Genomic DNA, 8203 nt, shown 5'->3' with positions numbered 1-8203 from the left:
GCATCTTGGATCTGTTTGGGATTCCACAATCCATGCACTCATGTAAGTGCTTATAAAGTGCAGTTGTATAGGATTCAGCAGTAGTATCTCTATTGTTTGTTAGCATGAGTGTTGTGAAGTTTGCAACTTCTGTCTTAAGAAGCGTGAAGTTGGCTTTGGAGAAATTTTTAGGGCAGTTTCCCTAATGGCGGAGGTGGTGGGATGTGGATGTCTAGGATGATTTGCTTGTGGTGGATCTGACAAACAAGGAATTGACCTCTGGTGTGGAACAGCAGTTGCCCTTGTTGGTAATGACCAGGTCTAGGATATTGCTGCCCCTGGTGGGGGTGTGGATAAGTTGATCTAAGGCATTGGATTTTATGAATTCAGAAAACCTTGAGCACAAGAGTTGGTACATGAGTAGTTTTACCAGTTAATGGTGGGTAGTTGAAATCACCCATTATTAGGGTGTTAGGTTGTACCCTAATATTTTCCAGTGTATCAAGAAATGAGGAGGGAATCCTGGGGCATGGTGGGGATCTGTAGCAAGCTTCAATTTGCGTTGCGGTCTTACCCAGAGTTAGTTGCACTTAGATAATCTCAGATGCATTATGCTGAGCAACTAGCCTGCACGTGTGGCTATCCTTAATGAATATGGAGACACTTCTGCCTTTAGTGCTTTGGTCCAGGTTATGTGGCCAAAAGGTGTGGTATGAATTATAGCCTGGTAATGCAGGAGTGCTCTCTGGAGCCTTGAACCAGGTCTCTGTCACTGCACAAATGTCGATGTTCTCCATTTTAAGGAGTGCCTCAAGTGAGTGCATTTTGAGGTTTAGACGTCTAGCATTAAGTAGCATTGTCCTCAGATTTTGCTTGCTTGTACATGTTACGGTGGTGAATTTATCATATGAATCTTGCCTAAACAAGGCACTATAGGAGTGGCACGAGCCTTAGCCAGTATCCAGAATCCCAAGGCAGAGGTGCAGGCCATCTCTGGCAAAGCATTGTTGTTTGTTGATCATGTCATCCCAGGCAGACAGATATTGTATCCCCTTAGAATGACACCAGAAGCTTAGCCAATTGTTGAAGTCAATCATTTTTTCCTTGTACTGTGGTATCATTCTGGGTGATGGCAGGATGCTACTCAGGGCTAGGGTCATACCTGCCTGGGCTACAAGATCAGAAAGCTCCTCCATGTCTCTTTTCATGTAGTCTAGGGATGTACATCTCAGGTCATTCACAACAACATGAACAATGACAGAGTCATATTTGCACTTGCTGTGGAGTGACCTGAGTGCATGCGTTATGTGGCAGATCCTGGCAACTGACAGGCAGCTGACAGTATCTTTCTCCTTGTTTAGCCTGGTGAGTGTAACATCAGTGTGCCTGACTATAGAGTCACCTATGACTAAAATGTTGGGTACGTTACGTTGTTATGCCCACGGGCTGTGGTTGAGTGTCACACTGAGTTTGTGGGCTCTCATTTGGGTTGTGTTGGGGGGTGGAGGTTGCTTGAGTTTCTGATTTGGAGGTCTCTGTTGCTTGAATAGATTTTTGTTGAGAGCCTCGTGAATGTAGGTGTGTGTTTTGTGTTTCTATGTGTGTGTGTTTTGGTGGTGTAAGTTTTGAGGAACTATGTAATGAATGTGGTGTGGTGCAAGTGTTTACCTTCTCCTCTTGACTGTCTCATCCAGTCTTGGGTGAGAGAACTTTGCTTCCAGTTTGGTTATATAAGTGCACCTTTCACAGGTTGTAGTGTTGAGTGGTAGGAGGAGAGGGTTGTCTGTGTACATGAGGCAATTGCTGCATTGCCCCAATATGCCCAGATTCATCATGTAGACAGGAGAAAACACCGGGAGCTGACCCTTAGACATGCCTGGATAGGTGCTTATTTATTAAGTACTAAAACTGTTTTCCTCTAGACAAGTGAGGAAAGTTGAGTGCTGTAGTAATTTGTAGCTTACGTTGTGCTTACAATGAGTTCTGAACAAGTCCTGAGCTAAAAAAAAACAGATTTGAGTGCTGAAACTAGAAAACAGGCTAGCTCTAAGAAACAAAATTAAGCTAGAAGGCATTTCTCCAACACAGAAAGGCTTGCGGGCTCAGAAGCTTACAAACAGTCCTGGATACAGAAAATCTGTATCTGGACTAAACAACTTATAGGAAAGGCAGGAAACATTTTTTGTGTAAAGTGGAAAGGGGAAAGGAGGAGCAGAAGCTAAATGGGTTGGCCTTCTCAAATGTTCTCCCTGGAATAGGTAGAATGAGGCAATGACACTAGACTTGGAGGGTGACCCAGATCAAATTTACAGTAGAGGTGGTCAACTGCAAAGCCACCAAGTATAAAAATATGATACCAATAAGAAGGGAGGGTGGGAAACAAAAATCAGAACAAAACAACACAAACCAGATGCTTAACAATTGTAGAAAATTCTACTTAATACCTCACACACAGTGGGTAAAATAAAAGTGCTATAAATAACTCAGAAATAAGCAAAAAAACAGGATACTTAATGTTATATATCACAGATTAGTTACCTCAGAGCCCTTCCTCCGACTTCCTCTGATTAGCTCAGTGGGAAATGGCAGAAACAGTCATGTGAACACAGACTAACATTAGGGGGGTATATATGGTGAAACACTTTAGATAAGCATGTATATATCTATAGATACATATATATATATATATATATATATATATATATATATATATATATATATATATATATATATATATATAGCCATATGAGATATATGTAGGTACATACACATATACACACACAAAAGGAATCAGTAGCCATACATATGTAGAAGTAGTGTAGAAGCACTGGGCGCAAAGTATATCCCTCAGCCACAAACCATCTAACTGCCACCTGTGTAATGTGTAGTGTGGCAACCATTCCCACAAATGAGAATACTGACATTAAACATATACCACCCACAATTCAAAGGAATTGAAATGACACACAGGTATGCATACACAGATAACCTTTATTCATGTACTATACAATAATGTATGCCAGGACTTACACCACATAAGGTTTGAAATATGTAATCAGTGATGAATGCAAGGCCCATATAAAACAGTAGATGCAAGCAATGTGTATATATACCATACTATGTTGTCCAGGCCAAGGCCTTCAATTAGTACAACAGTAGAAACAGGATTTGTCTTTAGGATACGTAGCAATCAACAATTACAGATGTAGTTCAGCACCCTGTAGTCAAGCCCTAGGGAAAAGAAGAACTTGTGTTAATGTCACAGTATCTTGTACATAACATCGCTTAACCTAACATCTCACTATCACACTGAATGACCCTCGCTTTAACAGTTAGATCCCTGAGAAGGTGCCTTAGCCTAGGTTATTGGCATGGACCCCATAAAAGGCTGTACAAGGGCACGAAACACTGTGTACCACACACTTACCTCTGGAATGTACAAGGGCACATATGTGCTCTTCAGCTGTTGTCCCCATATATATGGACTTGGCCCAACAGTTGGTGTGGGAGTCCATGACATGACTGGGATGATAGCAGTAAGGCTAGCAGTAAATAATGATAGGCCATTACCTAACAACCCTTCCTGTATCACAGCAGGACAAAGACTGGCATATATGTGGAGGACAGAGGCAGGAACATAGGGCCATATTTGCATTATTGCTGTTACACACCCTGGAAATTGCTGGTGTTACAGGATTCATTGCTGCATACCCTTATGCAGGAATATGACATTGAAATACAAATGGATGTAGCCATGTACTGATAGCACTCAACAGACAGAATGCCACAGATATATCTGGGACAATACCTGTGTGGTTCACCGACAAAATCTAACAGCCAATCCCCCTGGTATCATAAGGATAGGCCCACAGTTGAGAGCTATGCAGACAGACAACATTCCATGAAAAAGTACCATGTACACAGAAGCGATCTAAGAACAGCAAGATACAATGCACACAACAACACTACTCACGCTGTCTGTAGGTCTGGAACCTTACCCAAATGTGGATTTGGCCTGTGTCTGCAGGTTCTGCTTTAAGAGGTATTGCTACCTGCTGTCTGTAACACTGATGTCTACACACAGGAAGGATGTCATCCATCTTGGAAAGGTGAAGGGACAATGCCCACAGAAGGCAGCAATTTATAGTACAGGGTTGCCATGACAGTGGTTATCTGAAATACTACACAGCAGGCTGCATGCAATTAGCAACTGGTAGACACTGACTGGTGCAAAGGCCACCACCTGATCATGTGCAATACCAACAAAAGCATGCTGTAATCTATTCAAACTAGCTCAATCGCTCAACTGGAAAGACAGAGAGAGAGAGAGAGAGAGAGAGAGAGAAAGAGAGAGAAAACTTCAAGAAAGGTCACAAAGCTCAGGGTTGTGTTACAGTGGAAAAAACATAACAGGTATGTGAAACAGATATGCATTTACTTGCATGTAGTATATGGCATAGAATAATAGGATGTATAATGTGAAAGGATATATATGTTCCCTCAGTACTTGTTCCTGTAATGATGTTCTGCACAACAACTGCACTGGACAGTAGTGTCAGTCCCTGTGGGCAGTGGCACATACCTGTCAAATGTGTAGATCAGCAGTGAATGGCAAAGATGTGACCCATGATATCTGTGTTCTGTAAATTACTGTGGCCAACGGCTGGTGGGGGTATTAATACTGCCATGATAGACACATGGCTGAGAGACCACACCACCTGCAGGACAGTCATGTTAAAGTGTAGCATAGCATGTCCAACTGCCATAGCAGTATAATATGCTTATCTAAAGCTTATCACCATATATACCCCCTAATGTTAGTCTGTGTTCACATGTGACACCTGTCTGTGTTGCAGCAAGGCAAAACAGTTCAGCTGTGAAGTAAAGAGGGTTACATAAGTGTGGTCCATATGTTCGTATGCACCCCACATACAGATACATATATGTGTGATACATATTCACAGCTGTGTATGTCTACAGAACCTCGGACAGTTATACATTTATATAGGTATATAAACAAATAAACAAAGAAAGTGGAAAAAAGTGCCAAAACTAAATTGATAACTAAAAATAAGGCACTGGAAGGTTCACCAGAATAAAATCCACTGTTTTATTGATCACGCACGATATAAAAATGTAAGACATCAGAATGCATTAACTGTGTCACCGCATTTTCATCACGAAAACGTCTTCAGATGCATTCTGGACTCATCTGAAGAAGTTTTTGTGATGAAAACGCGGTGACACAGTTAATGCATTCTGGGTATACAAACAACACATAATATTTACATATATATATATATATATATATATATATATATATATATATATATATATATATATATATATATATATATATATACAGACAGATATATGTGTGTGTATGTATATGTGTATATATATATATATATATATATATATATATATATATATATATATATGTGTGTGTGTGTGTGTGTGTGTGTGTGTTTATATATATATATATATATATATATATATATATATATATATATATATATATATATATATATATATATATATATATATATATTTATTATTTTATTTAACATTTGTTAACCAGGCTGGTCCAGCTGGATATATTTCCATTTTCAGTGGAGGCCCGGGGAGAAAAGCTTCAATTTCAACAACCACCACCACAGCAAAAAAAGGTTTAAAATTGAATACACATTAGTCTAATTGATACAACATACATCAACAGCTCATTTTACAGAATGTAAGTCTAGGGCAGTCCATAGACATTATTAGAGGTATCTTTAAAACCTAGGTAAAAATAGTTACACAGACAGTAACTTTCCTATGGTTAATTTACTAAACATATTATCAGAAAAATAGTTAGGGAAAAAAAGGAGGAGGTATAAAGCAAAAGGCAGGAAATACTACCAACAGGGTACATTCTTAGCTAAGTAGAAAGGATAATAATTGTTGTCAAGTAGTAGAGATTATTTGAGTTGCCTCTAAAGTAGAGGGATAGACAGGAAATAGAAGAGAAGAGTAGAACGGCAAGAAATGACAAGAGATATCTAGAGATTCAGCCTGGGGAATAGCAAGGGCATAGCCAGTGATTTTTAAAATATTTCTTAAGATTTTGCTTAAAGAGAGAAAGGGATGGAAGTGCAGTAAGGTCAGAGGGCAAGAGGTTCCAATGTTTTCCAACAGTATTTGAGAAAAGTGAGTCACCAGCTAAGTTGTTAGACTTGGTGGTCCTAGCTAGAAGTTTATTGGAGGAGCGTAAGGAATCAAGGTTCCTGTAGGGTAATATAAGGTTGTTTAGTACTGGAGTATTGTTAGGTTGATAGAAGATTTTATGAGTGATGGTAAGTTGGAAAAGTAACAGAAGGTTTTTTAGTTCTAGCCAGTCTAGTTGACAAAGGTTAAGACAATGGTGAGTTATATATGGGTTTCCAGTGGCAAATCTAGCAATACTATTATAGGAGTTGGATAGTTTGGTAAGATTACTGTTTTTTAGATTAGTGTAAATGGGGGCTGCATACAACAGAGTTGAAATTAAATGGGAGTGTGCAATAGTCATTTTGGCAGTTGGAGTCAGGAAAGGTTTTATCCTATATAGGGAGCCCAGTTTTTTATTAACAGATTTAATAGTGTTATTAATGTGAATGTCAAAGGTGAGGTTATTATCAATTGTAATACCTAATAGTTTGGTGGAAGTGTCTGGGGATATAAGGGTACCATTGCTAGATTGAATGGAGAAATCTATGGGGGGGACTTGCTGTTTGTTGTAAACAGTAGTAATTTGGTCTTTTTAGTGTTCAGAAGAAGGCACCGTTTAGAGAACCATGTCTCTATAGTGTTAAAAGCTGTCTGGGTTAGAGACTGCAGTTCAGAAATAGAGTTGGCAGAGCATATAATAGTGGAATCATCAGCATATTGTATACAGGTTGTTTAAGGAATGGCTATTTGGAGGTCATTGATGAATAATGAGAAAAAGGAGAGGACCAAGAATGGAACCTTGAGGGACTCCCAGGGAAATAGGAAGGTGTGAAGATAGTTGATTGTCCAAAAGAAGTGCTTGCTGTCTATTACTAAGGTAGGACTTAAACAAGAGAATTGCTTTGGTGTCTAGAGGGATGGATGACAGAGTGTTTATGAGTAATTGATGGTTAACCATATCAAAGGCTTTAGATAGGTCGAGAAAGAGTGCTGATGAGAGACTGCTATTATTACAGTTATTATTAATGGTGTTTGTAAAGGATAGGAGAGCTGAGGTGGTACTATGATAAGGCCTAAAACCATGCTGACAGTTTGCTAGTATGTTATGTTTTAGTAAGTGGTTCATTAGCTGTTGGTGAATGCATTTTTCCATAAGCTTAGCTATTGGAGAGAGAAGGGCTATAGGCCTGTAGTTTGAATAGTCAATAGCATTACCTCCTTTGTGTAAGGGAATAATATGAGAGATTTTCCAGAGATTGGGAATGGTTCCTTCAGTTATGGTACGGTTTATCAGGATGGTTATAGGATAGGCGATAACTTTGGCAGCTTGCTGAAGGTATTCAGATGGTAAGTTATCGGCTGAGGGGGTGCAAGGCTTGAGTTTGTGGATAAGTTTATGGATGTAGGAGGTGGGGATGGGTTGTAGTTGGAATGTTGGCTGAGTATTAGGTAAGGAGTTAGGGGGATCAGAGTTGTCTGTAGATAATTGGTTAGCTAGAGTTTGTATGGTGTTTGTGAAGAAAGTGTTAAAGGCATTGGCAGTTTGATGAGAGGTATTATTTTCAGACCCTAGAGGTGAAGGAGTGCTAGAGTGGCCTGGGTGAAGGAGGTTGTTCACACTTGCCCAGAATTTTTGTGGATTTTTGTGGTGATTTTGCTGCAGCTTGCTATAGTAGTTTTTTTTATCAGAGAGAATAGCTTTTTTGTAGCATTTCTCAGCTGTCTAAAGGTTTGTTGATCTGGGATATTTCTGGTTGCTCTGCACTTAGCCCAGGACTTATTTCTAAGTAAATTTTTTTGTCTGGTATCTTTTGAGAGCCAAGGGGCAGGTTTTGATTTTGTTCTAATGGATCGTTTAGGTGTGTGACTGTCAAGGATAGTTAAGAATTTATTATTGAAATATATAGCAGCTTCTTCAAGAGGTAGGGCTTTTAGAGGGTTCCAGTCACAGGCACTAAGTTCCATTTGAAATAGTACAGGCTGGAAATTTTTCTTGGATGGAAAGGTCCTATAGTTGGGAGTATTGTTAATGTCA

At 39.4% G+C, this 8203-nt stretch overlaps 1 protein-coding gene across 4 annotated transcripts in view; it reads left to right on the top strand.

Moving 5' to 3' along the window:
• Positions 1 to 8203, top strand: part of BRD1 (bromodomain containing 1) — a 2713326-nt gene that overhangs the window by 1018450 nt on the left and 1686673 nt on the right. The gene's annotated exons all lie outside the window — the stretch shown is intronic.

Source organism: Protopterus annectens, chromosome 3.part1, assembly GCF_019279795.1.
Source record: "Protopterus annectens isolate FY-2018-M chromosome 3.part1, PAN1.0, whole genome shotgun sequence".
Taxonomy (NCBI): Eukaryota; Metazoa; Chordata; order Ceratodontiformes; family Protopteridae; genus Protopterus; species Protopterus annectens.
Note: the sequence above shows the minus strand (reverse complement) of the source record. Positions and strands in the feature narration are given on the sequence as shown.